At 41.0% G+C, this 12,646-nt stretch overlaps 1 long non-coding RNA gene across 1 annotated transcript in view; it reads left to right on the top strand.

Moving 5' to 3' along the window:
- Positions 1–462: 462 nt before the first annotated feature.
- LOC144380434 (uncharacterized) overlaps positions 463–12,646 on the top strand; it is a 36,671-nt gene continuing 24,487 nt past the window's right edge. The window contains exon 1 of the long non-coding RNA XR_013444580.1: positions 463–550. This is a non-coding gene — a long non-coding RNA (uncharacterized LOC144380434). The remainder of the gene's footprint in view (positions 551–12,646) is intronic.

Below are 12,646 nucleotides of genomic sequence, written 5' to 3'. Positions count from 1 at the left end.
CCAATGATTTTCTCTCAAGTTCCCTGGTGTATTCTTGATATAATTGAGGCAGAATTTGAAGCTTCCGTTTCAACTGCTGAATCTCACTTTGAAACTGTGAATTTTCCCTCTGCAAAGAGGCTTCCTTGGCTCGAAGATCTGTTATTTGTCCCATAAGCTCTTCATTCATTCGCTTTTCTTCCCACCGTTGTCTGGCTAGTTCCTCATTTTTCTCTTCAGCACTTTGAAGGGACACATTGGAATCAGCATCGTCAGTGACACCCTTCAGATCACCCTCTGACCGATGGATGGGCTGATTGTCCTTTTCTGCTTCCCTCTTTTGCTTGACTTCCCAGTTGACGTGACCCAAGAGATCTCCAAGGAGACCAGGCCAGGGGATGGCCTTCAGAAGGTTTTCACCCAGTGGTATTAACTGGCTGACTTTCTCTTTCAGAGCCCGCTGCATTCCTGCGTTCGACTGCTCTAGCCTTTCTTTCTCCTGCTCCGTTTCCTGGAGTCTCTGCTTCCATCTCGCCATTTCTTGGGCGAGCAGTTCTGGACTCTCTAGAACGTGAGTGTTTCCATTCAAATCATCCATTATTTTCTTCCAAAGTTGTTTTCCATTCTTCTCTGATGTTCTTAAGATGGGTCTATCACCAGTCACTTGGGAAAGTTTAGGAGGCTGGGTCTTCTGCACCATTTTCAGAAAGTCAATGGTGTTCTGAAGTGCCAGCCTACAGCGTTTAGTACTTACTGCTGAGAAGCATAAGGTTTGTAATGTGGGAAGACTGGCCTCCACCCCGGGCAGCCCTAGGGCATCATCAGCTTGTGTCATCGGTCCCACATTCCCACTACCTTTTCCACAGACTTTAGTGTGGGCCAAACACCTTTTGCCTAGCACCTTCACACTTCTCCAAATGTGTTGTTTCTTCGCTGTCAAAACCAGTATTACAATATATGCCAGCATCTCCCAGGGAAACTCATGGAGTACTGAAACATGTCTCCAGCTTTCAGAAATCAGCAGCAGGGCACCCCACAGGGGCTCTAGGACCAACTGGAAAGTGGATCTGATGGCAGGTAGCAGGCCCTCCATGGCTGTGTAGGGCTCCACAGCTCTGCCTCCAAGGGCCAGTGTTCTATGGGTCTCAACTGAAGGCTCAGAACCCTGGGGGGGGGGGGTGCTCTGTCTCTAAGGTAAACATGTGCCTGGCAACCAGAGCAGATCAGTTGGGGTGGGGAAGGGGGAGGCCAGCCAGCTTCTAGAAGACAGATTCCCCCTAACTTTGCCCTGAAATAGAAAGTGATCTCACTTCACTGAGTTCCCCCCCAACCTTTATTGAGATACAATTCACATATCATACAATTCATCCATTTTAAGTGTACAAGTCCACGAATTTTTAGCATATATAAAGAATTATATAACCATCACAATAAGCTTATTTTAGAACAGTTCCATTACTGTAAAAAAAAGACCTTGCCAAACCTGTCATTTCTATCCCCTTTGCCCCCTTAGGCTGTCAGAAGGAAATCTAAAAATTTCTGGGCTTGACAAGTACCCTTAGGGCAAACTTTTCTTCCCAGTTGCTGTACCTATCCACGTAAGCAGTTTCTCTGTCATATTGGCTTAGCAATTCCTCCCTGTCTTAATAAGCTCTCTCATGTTTTAAAGACTTAAAAAAAGATTACTTTTTCAGGTTCTTTCACATGTTTGCAAGTGGAGCGTGTCTCTGAGTGCTCAGGTGCACAGAAAGTCTCCCCTGGGTGCCTTATTTGCCCCACAGCTTGGATTTGAGATTTAGGATTAGTCTCCCAGATGAATAAGCATCACTGAGCAGGGCTGGGTCCTGGAACAGGCCTGGCGGTTTGCCATGAGCTTGTGGTACTCAGTTCTGCTGCTTTTGTATGTGAAGCCACCTTCACTGGAAATGCCTTCCAGTTTGCTGATGGTATCAGATTTTTATGGCCCACGGAAGTCATGGGAATTTCTCCTCTGACTGGTATAATTGCTGAAGACGCTTGCCGGCCATTCCCCAGAGAAAGAGGTCTGATGATTGAGGTGTCCTGTTTTAGAAATGGAATGTTGGGTTTGCATCTTCTGATAGGCTGACTCTTCCAAACTTGGGAATATTTACTCTATTTCCCAAAATAAACACCATCCATACCGGTTCCCCAAAAAACTAAAATAGAGAAGCATAGGTTCAAAGATCTTTCTGTTCAAAAGACCTCTTAAGACGTACACACAAGACACTATAGAATTGAACTCATAGAGGTCCTCTTCTTATCTTATTGCCCTGGATAATACAGTCATAATATCTAGACTTAGTGTCTTCATTGGTTAGTTTTATATATACGGTTCTTCTTGAAGGTAAGCAAGTGGGGTTTGTCTGTCTTTTTCACTGCTGGTCCCCCACAGAGCCTAGCACAGAGCCTGTACAACTTTACTAAGGTTCACGATTCAAAAAGGAAGCATGTGAATAATGAATCCAAGAATTCAGACCACAGATTTGGAACAAAGCGTATGAGTTTCAGAGAAGTAGACATTTTAGAAGAAAACTGTCCTTTTAACCCTAGATGCATTGTGAAACCATGTTTCTTTCCAAGGTCTTAGAGAAAAAGAAAGCCCTGAGTGTATTCCACTGCAAATGAGCAGGAAACAGCGTGAGTACTTCATGTGCTCAAAGTGACCACCTCTGTTCGAGAGCTAGCCAGGGATTCTTGAGAGCAGCCGATTTTCCTCATGAAAAGTATGCGATTATGGGCAAAATAACAAAATGGGGGTCATGAGAATCCTGAGAACGACCGGATGGTAGGACAGATCTGGGTTCACATCTCTGCTGTGTCCCTGTGGACTCATCCTATTTTTTCCAGCCTTTCTTTCCTCCTCTGTGGGATGGATGTCTTAGATTTATTGTAAGATGATGGGGCACTTCAGCACCATGCCTGGCATATGGGACAAGTTCCATGTATGTTGGGTTTTGCTCATTTCTCTTCCATGATTTGAAAAAATAGCCATGAGAATACTTCTCTGGTTTTTTTAGGGATTGAAAAAAAAAAAAAAACACATAAAATAGGTAAGCTATTTTACCATAAGTTGATGTTGACCATAAGACCAAACTAGATTGGAAAAAAATAATCTTCAACTAAAAGGGGCTTGTTGTTTGTCTGCAAGCACAGCCATATGCAAGAAATAGGGGCCAGAATCAAATTAGAAGAAAAAGGTGGGACGGATTCATTCACACACAGTCTCTATAACTTATTTAAAGTAAACCTCTAAGACAGTGCTTCTCAAACTTGACTTTGTATCATGGGAGGCCTTGTTAAAACACAGATTGTTGTCAACTCCCTCCATCCCCCCAGCCCTGCCATTTCTGATTCTACCGTATAGGGTGGGTCCTAGGAATTTTCATTTCCAATAAGATGAGAGTAATATTCTAATGCTGGTCCTGGGAACACACTTTGAGAACCATTGCCATGGAGGTGATTCTCAACCTTGGTTGTACCTTGAGATCACCTGGGGAGCTTTACAAAATACCGATGCCTGGGCTCAACCCAAACATCAGTTGAGAAGTTCTGATTTCACTGGTTCTGGGTGGAGTCTGGATGTCAGGAGTTTTAAAAGCTTTTACTGTGCAAAATGTTAAAAATAATTTCCCTGTCCGTTCTGGTATATTTTAGAAAAGAATCATTCAATTATTCATTCATTCAATAAATATCAGTCGAGTATCTACTATAACCTGAGCTCTGTGCGAGGTGCTAGGGATATGGATATAAATCGGACGGACAGAGGAAGACTGCCACATTGATAACTCATGAGGTGACTGGCATACCAATGAACATATTTACAGAGAGCTGTTAAGAGCTGTAAGTGGGGGCACCTGGGTGGCTCAGCCTATGTCCTGAATATGTTCTAAAAGAAATAGCAATTTTGAATATTTTTTTGAAATCTGGATTGTTTGGGCTCACAAGTATTAAGCTGAAGGAAAAAGGAAAGGCTCAGTGGGTTTTCATATATGCTCTAGCTGTCCTATGAATCCCCTGGGTCTTAGGAATTTACAGAAAGTTACAAGAGTCCCTGCCATCTTGATGTAAACTTCTAATGGTCCAATTGCAAAAGCAAGTGAATGTTCTGAGCAGTCCTGGCTTCAGAGGTCCCTGGGAAATAGAATTCCATTTACACAGCAAGGCTCTGGGTCAAAAATCTGCCTGGGTTAAGTGGTGACTTTCTCTCCTTTGAAATTCATTTGAGTTCTGTTTCCTGCCTGTGTAGTCCTCCCCTTCTTGTGATGACAAACCTTGGCTTACCTTTAGTCTGGGTTTTCTAGGTCTCAATACCAAACTTTAAACTGCTTGTGTTGGGGTGCCTGGGTGACTCAGTCGTTAAGCATCTGCCTTCGGCTCAGGTCATGATCCCAGGGTCCTGGGATCGAGCCCCGCATCGGGCTCCCTGCTCGGTGGGAAGCCTGCTTCTCCCTCTCCATCTCCCCCTCCTTGTGTTCCCTCCCTCGCTGTGTCTCTCTCTGTCAAATAAATAAAATCTTTAAAAAATAAAATAAAATAAACTGCTTGTTTCTCCTTTTGCTCATGCGGACCATACCACATATTCATTTCCCATTGCTCCTCATACTTGCCTTGTTCCATAACTCAACCTAATTTTTGACCTCCAGCCCTTTGACCAAAGATCTAGTTGACCTTTGACATCTCCATTCTCTGCAAGATACAGTCTGTTTTTCACCTCCTTGTTCCATGTTCCAATCTGCGTATCATCTGCCCTATGCATCTCCAGGTGGTCTCCTAGAAAATAAATGGAGAACAGAACATGATGAACCTATGAAATCAAATAATCCAGAGACCATACTCTGCTCCCAGGAGATCAGATATGCCCACACTTTGTGGTCTTGGAAAAGGTCATCGCAACTCAATTTCTCTGGTGGGATCCTTTAGAAGGTCCCTGGAACAGACATGACTACTGTCCAGATAGCAGAACAGAGGAGCTCCAAGAAAAATTTTAGCCACTGCAAAATTTAGAGTGTAGGGCATCGAAATACTCCAAGTGACTCAGTGGAGAGAACCCCAAAATAGGAGTTGTGGGCTCTGGTGAGACAGTGTAAGGGTGTACCTCTGAAGAGTGCAACTCAGGAACCCCCAGCCCAGTAGCTCTATCTTAGAGTCCCCCAGTGTGGCTGCACACCAGCCTCCTGTAAGAGGCTAGGACACACGGTGCACTCTGGGCACAGGATGAACTCTTCTGGATACCTCTGCCATGGGGAATGTCCCCAGTGAGTTTACCCAGGTTTCACACTGGGCCTGGCCCTCTTTAGCATAAGGGAATTTACCTGCTGCATTCTGTGTTCAGCCTTATTAGGAATGTTGGCTTATGTCTCTGCTTTTCCTCTACAGCCTCCCCATAGAGCAAGAGTCAAGGACCATACCATGCACTTCTAACAGGGCGGGCCCTGTGACTTCCATTCTCCTTAACTTGAACTCATGGGGCATCCTACAAAAATGACTCCTCCTTGCCTCTCTTCTGACCCTCACTGAAAACCCTTCTGCCAAGATCACCCCGTGATTGGCAAGTCAAAATATTCTTTTCCATTTATACCATACTTGCTTTTGTTTAGTTTGATTTCACTTCTTCAATTTTTAAAATTATGTACTCTACTATATTTAGCAATAATATACTTATTATTATATATTTATTATCTATGGAGGCACAGATCAGCATTTCTCAGTGGGTACATGACAATTCCAACACCCCAAAGAATACCCCTGTTCTGCCTCTTTGTGTTCAGACTCTCCCCACCTTTAACCCTTGGCAACCACTGATCAGGTCTCTGTTCTTATATTTTTCACTTTTCCAGAATGTCATATAAATGGAATCATACAATATGTAATCTTTTAAGACTACATTCTTTCACTCAGTCAAAAGGGTGAACATGATTCTCAATCAGGACATTCAGCCATGTCTGCAGACATTTTTAATTGTTATGAGTTGGAAAGGGAAAACGTTACTGCCTCCTATGTATAGGGGTGGGATTGCCAGCCATGTGCTTGAAAAGCCTACAACACAGCAGATAGGCCCATAGCAAATCATCCAGCCTCCAGAAAAGTCAAGAGCCATGATTTTGAGAAAACTTGACTTAGTACAGTTCCCTTAAGATTTATTTATATGGTCACATGTATCGAGAGTTCGTTCCTATTGAGTCCTGAGTTGTAGTCCATTGTGTGGATGTAACACAGATTGCTTATCCTTTCATCCTCTGAAAGACATGGGGGTTGTTTCCAGGGATGGGCAACAATGACTAATACTGCTACAAATATTCATGGAGAGGTTTTATTTTTTGGTTTTTATTTAAATTCCAGTTAGTTAACATACATGGATAGTTTCTGATTTAACATAAGTTTCATTTTTCTGGGATGCATATCCAGAAGTGGGTTGTCTGGGTCACCTGGTAAGTGTATGGTAACTTTTTAGAAACTAACAAAGGTTTCAGGAATGGCTAAACCAATTTGCATTTCCATCAGCAATGCTTGTGCTTTCCTGCTGTTCTGCCTTCTCAATAACACTTTAACCATACTTTGCTTTATGCCAGCATTTGACACTGTAAATTAAGAAATAGAACATTACCCGGGCACCTTTGACTTTGGCTCAAGTCATGATCTCAGGGCCGTGAGATCAGGGTCTTGAGATCAAGTCCCGTTTCAGGCTCTGTGCTCAGCAGGGAGTCTGCTGGAGATTCTCTCTCGCCCTCTCCCTCTGCCCCTCTCCCCACTCTAAAATAAATCTTTAAAAAAAAAGAAATAGAAAATTACCAACAACCCAGATCCTCCTTGGGCTCCCTTCCTATTACCACCCACTGCTCAAAGGTTAACACCATTCTAACATCCAACAGCAGAGATTCAGTTTCAATGTTTTGAACTTTATATCATTGAAATCATTGAACACACACTCTTCAATGTCTGGCTTTTATCTCTCAATATTTTGTGTATGGGACTTATCCCTATTGTTACGTGTAGTTGTGATTGTTTATACTCTTGATTACATAATGCCCTCTTGTGTGATTTATATTCTATTCCAGATGAATGTTTGCTTTTCTTTTTACTGAGGTTTAATTTGTAGTCAATAAAATGTACCGATTTTAAGTGTGCAGTTCAACAATTTATGAAAATACATATACTCATGTGAACATCAACTTTATCTAAATACAGGACATTTCATCACACCAAAAATATTTCCTCGTTCCCCTTTGCCCACATTCCCCTGCGGTACCCCCATGCCCAGTGGCACATCGATCCACTTCTGTCACATTGCTGGTTCTTGTCCAGAGTTTCATGTAAATGGAAATATAGAGTATGCCATCTTTTTTTGTCTGACTTCTCCAGCTCAGCATAACATTTTTGAAGTCCATCTATGTTGTTGTATGTTATTATATGGTGTTGTATGTATGGTGTTGTATGTATGTTGTATGTATGTTGTTGTATGTATGTATCAGTACTCTGTGTTATTTTATGGTCAAAGGACACTCCAATCCATATACCACAATTTTTTATCTCTTCACTTCCTGTTGGACATCTTTGCTATTCCAGCTTTGGGTTATTTTGAATAAGGCTGCTATGAAAAACCATATACAAGTCTTTATGTGGACACCCATTTTTATTTTCTTGGGTAAAAAAATAGGTGTGAGACTCCTGTGTCCTTGGTTATATCTACATTTAACTTTATAAGAATAACATGTCAAAGTGAATTCCAGATGGATTGTGCCATGTTGCATTCCCAGGAGCAGTAAATAAGAGTTTTAACCGCTTCAACATCCTCACCAACAACTTTTGGCAAGGCTTTGCTTTGTTTCATTTTTAATTTTGCCATTCTAGTTGGTGCGTAGTTGTATCTCATTGTGGTTATAGCTCATACTGGAGTGTTCTGTCAGGTTATTCAAGTCTTCCTTCTCTTCATTGATTTTGTCTCCTTATTCTATACATTACTGGGAAAGGAGCTAAAATCTCTAACTATAGTTTTACACAATGCCTGTTTCTCCTTTCAGTTGTATAAGGCTTTATTTCATGTATTTTGAGGCTCTCTATTAGGTACTTACACATTTAAGATTATTATGTCCTCTTGATATCTTGGCTTCTTTATCATTACATAATGTTTTTCTTTATTCCTGGTCATTATCTCTTCCTGAAGTTTTCATCCGAATTTATATAGTCACTTCAACTTTTTTTTTTTTTATCCCATTCGCATTCATTTTACTTTATTCTTTTTTAAATTTTTTTATTGTTATGTTAATCACCATACATTACATCATTAGTTTTTGATGGAGTGTTCCATGATTCATTGTTTGTGCATAACACCCAGTGCTCCATGCAGAAAGTGCCCTCTTTAATACCCATCACCAGGCTAACTCATCCGCCCACCCCCCTTCCCTCTAGAACCCTCAGTCACATTCGTTTTACTTTAATTCAGCATGGATTCAACAAATACTAGTTGATTGTCTGTGCATCAGACACTATTGTAGGCATGGGGATAACATTAGTGAACAAAACAAAGACTTTTGGCCTTACAGAGCTTATGTCCTGTGGGGACAGACAAACAATAAACAATCATCATAATAAATGAGCAAATAGTATATTAGGTGGTGATCAGCCCTATAGAAAATAACAATAGAGTAGGGTAAATGAATTGAGAATTCATTCATTTGAGGGAGAGGGGGAGATGGTGGTTAGGTTTCCACTTTTTAACAAAGGGGTGTCCAGAGTTGTCCTCACTGAGATGATATTTGGGAGAAGATTTCAAACGAGTGAGATAGTTGGCCATGGGGATTTTCATGATGAGACTTCTAGGCAGGGGACACAATGAGTGTAAGGCCCTATGGCAGGAACGCGCCATTGATTATTGTTTGCGTGCTGTCTGTCTTACTGCATTCCTTGATTCTAACATATGTCTATCTTTACCTGTAAAGCGTATTTATTTTAAAGAGTACATAGTTAAATCATGCTTATTAATTCAGTCTGACAATATCTACCTTTTATTTGAGGTATTTAAGACATCTCCATTTAATGCAATTATTAAGTGTTTAGGTTCAATCTGCCATCTTGTTACCTGTTTTATATTTCTTACAGCTGTTCTTTGTTCCCTTTCTGTTTTTTTCATGCATTCCTTTGAGTTAATTTACTATTTGTCATGTCTCCTTTTTACTTTCATTATTGGTTTATTAGTAATTCCTCTTTGTTTTATAGTTTAGTGATTAAAGTTTAAAATGTGCATCTTTATCTTATACTCTATCTTCTAATAATAGTATATAACATCTCTTATAATGTAAGAACTTACATGAAGATATCTCCATTTCCTCTCACCCTTTGTGCTGTTGCTGTCAGGCATTTTACTTTTGCATATATTAAAAATGAAAGATACCTTATTATTTTAGTTTTAGACAATCAATCATTTATTAGAGATATGCTGTTGCCCCAGCACCATTTATTGACAAGATCATCCTTACCACCCCGGGAAATGCATAGGTATGGTGCTGCAAGAGTAGGCACAAAGCATGAGGATCTATGTATCACAGATTCAGGTCCACCAGAGACCATCCACTTGCAGGAGAGACACTAAATGGCTTCGTTGACAGGATGATTTATTCGATAGCTATAAACCAGCCTCTATCCTCAGCTGTTCTAATGTATGCATAATGGGGCCATGAATTGAGTAGTCATAATGATAGACTATGCATGAGCCCAGAGGTATGGGTTTCATCTTACCAAGACTGATCTAGCTATTGAATGTTTGGCCTGGTGGCCGCAGCAATAAACATTTAGCCCTTAATGTAACTCCATCCCTTAAAGAGACCATCCATCTTCTTAGCGGCAAGAGGATTACACCAGTCTATCTACATCCTGAAAATAAGAATTTTCTTGATTAGAACTGTCTTGTACATTGGGTATGGGTTCACTTTTCTTGTCCATATGTCTCACTGTCCAGAGGCTCACAGACTATTTATTTAACCACCGCCATGGGATCATGCAATGACATTGTCCCAGACCAAGTGGCCCACTTTATAGCACAGAGAACTACAATGGACATATAACCGCAGGATCCACTGGTCATATTATATAACACATCATCTCGAAGCTGTTAGCCTGAATATTGACAGATAATGTGTAACAAGTTTATGGTACTATCCATCACCAACAACTTAAACCAATGACTGTTGTATGGTAATTATTTTTCCTCCCCAACAATTTTAGGTTCTACAGATCTAGAAGGCTTGTATCCCAGAGAAGGAATGATTTAACAGTAAGAATTCCATTAATACAGAGCTATAACTGCTGCTTGGTCATATTGGGCTTCTCACACCGGTAGACTAGGCAAAGAAATAAATTACTCTACGGGTGGGGTAATAGCCTAATCATCATGAAAAATGGGATTGCTCTACATAATAAAGGAAGAGAGGAATGCATTTGGAGCCCAAGAGATCTTGGGGCCTCCATATCCAGGTTTGACTACAAAAAAGCAATTAGCCTAACTGCACTCTGATAAAAGAACAGACCCAGGGTCTAAAGCCCCTCAAGGATAAGGGGATCATCTCAACAAACAAACCATCTAGACCAGCAGAAGTGGTAATAGTGAGTAGAATCTAGAAGAGTTAGTAGAGGACTGTAAATTATGATTTTCTTTTTTTTTTTTTTTTTGAGTATTTTCTTTTTTTTTTAAATTTTTTATTGTTATGTAAATCCCCATACATTACATCATTAGTTTTAGATATAGTGTTCCATGATTCATTGTTTGTGCATAACACCCAGTGCTCCATGCAGAACGTGCCCTCCTCAATACCCGTCACCAGGCTAACCCATCCTCCCAACCCCCTCCCCTCTAGAACCCTCAGTTTGTTTTTCAGAGTCCATCGTCTCTCATGGTTCTTCTTCCCCTCCGATTTCCCCCCCTTCATTCTTCCCCTCCTGCTACATTCTTCTTCTTCTTTTTTTCTTTCTTAACATATATTGCATTATTTGTTTCAGAGGTACAGATCTGAGATTCAACAGTCTTGCACAATTCACAGCGCTTACCAGAGCACATACCCTCCCCAGTGTCCATCACCCAGTCACCCCATCCCTCCCACCCCACCCCCCACTCCAGCAACCCTCAGTTTGTTTCCTGAGATTAAGAATTCCTCATATCAGTGAGGTCATATGATACATGTCTTTCTCTGTTTGACTTATTTCGCTCAGCATTATACCCTCCGGTTCCATCCACGTCGTTGCAAATGGCAAGATCTTATTCCTTTTGATGGCTGCATAATATTCCATTGTATATATATACCACTTCTTCTTTATCCATTCATCTGTTGATGGACATCTTGGCTCTTTCCACAGTTTGGCTATTGTGGACATTGCTGCTATAAACATCGGGTGCACGTAGCCTTTCGGGTCCCTACTTTTTTATCTTTGGTGTAAATACCCAGTAGTGCAATTGCTGGATCATATGGTAGCTCTATTTTCAACTTTTTGAGGAACCTCCATACTGTTTTCCAGAGTGGCTGCCCCAGCTTGCATTCCCACCAACAGTGTAGGAGGGTTCCCCTTTCTCCGCATCCCCGCCAACATCTGTCATTTCCTGACTTGTTAATTTTAGCCATTCTGACTGGTGTGAGGTGGTATCTCGTTGAGGTTTTGATTTGGATTTCCCTGATGCCGAGCGATATTGAACACTTTTTCATGTGTCTGTTGGCCGTTTGGATGTCTTCTTTGGAAAAATGTCTGTTCATATCTTCTGCCCATTTCTTGATTGGATTCTTTGTTCTTTTGGTGTTGAGTTTAATGAGTTCTTTATAGATTTTGGATACTAGCCCTTTATCTGATATGTCATTTGCAAATATCTTCTCCTATTCTGTCAGTTGTCTTTTGGTTTTGTTGACTGTTTCCTTTGCTTTGCAAAAGCTTTTTATCTTGATGAAGTCCCAATAGTTCATTTTTGCCCTTGCTTCCCTTGCCTTTGGCGATGTTTCTAGGAAGAAGTTGCTGCGGCTGAGGTCGAAGAGGTTGCTGCCTGTGTTCTCCTTTAGGATTTTGATGGACTCCTGTCTCACATTGAGGTCTTTCAACCATTTGGAGTCTATTTTTGTGTGTGGTGTAAGGAAATGGTCCAGTTTCATTCTTCTGCATGTGGCTGTCCAATTTTCCCAACACCATTTGTTGAAGAGACTGTCTTTTTTCCATTGGACATTCTTTCCTGCTTTGTCAAAGATGAGTTGACCATAGAGTTGAGGGTCCATTTCTGGGTTCTCTATTCTGTTCCATTGATCTATATGTCTGTTTTTGTGCCAGTACCATACTGTCTTGATGATGACAGCATTGTAGTAGAGCTGGAAGTCCGGAATTGTGATGCTGCCAGCTTTGCTTTTCTTTTTCAACATTTCTCTGGCTATGCGGGGTCTTTTCTGGTTCCATACAAATTTTAGGATTATTTGTTCCATTTCTTTGAAGAAAGTGGATGGTATTTTGATGGGGATTGCATTGAATGTGTAGATTGCTCTAGGTAGGATTGACATCTTCACAATATTTGTTCTTCCAATCCATGAGCATGGAAAGTTTTTCCATTTCTTTGTGTCTTCCTCAATTTCTTTCATGAGTGTTTTATAGTTTTCTGAGTACAGATCCTTTGCCTCTTTGGTTAGAT

Source organism: Halichoerus grypus, chromosome X (genome assembly GCF_964656455.1).
Source record: "Halichoerus grypus chromosome X, mHalGry1.hap1.1, whole genome shotgun sequence".
NCBI lineage: Eukaryota > Metazoa > Chordata > Mammalia > Carnivora > Phocidae > Halichoerus > Halichoerus grypus.
The sequence above is the reverse complement of the archived record's forward strand: the minus strand, read 5'-3'. Positions and strand labels throughout refer to the sequence as shown.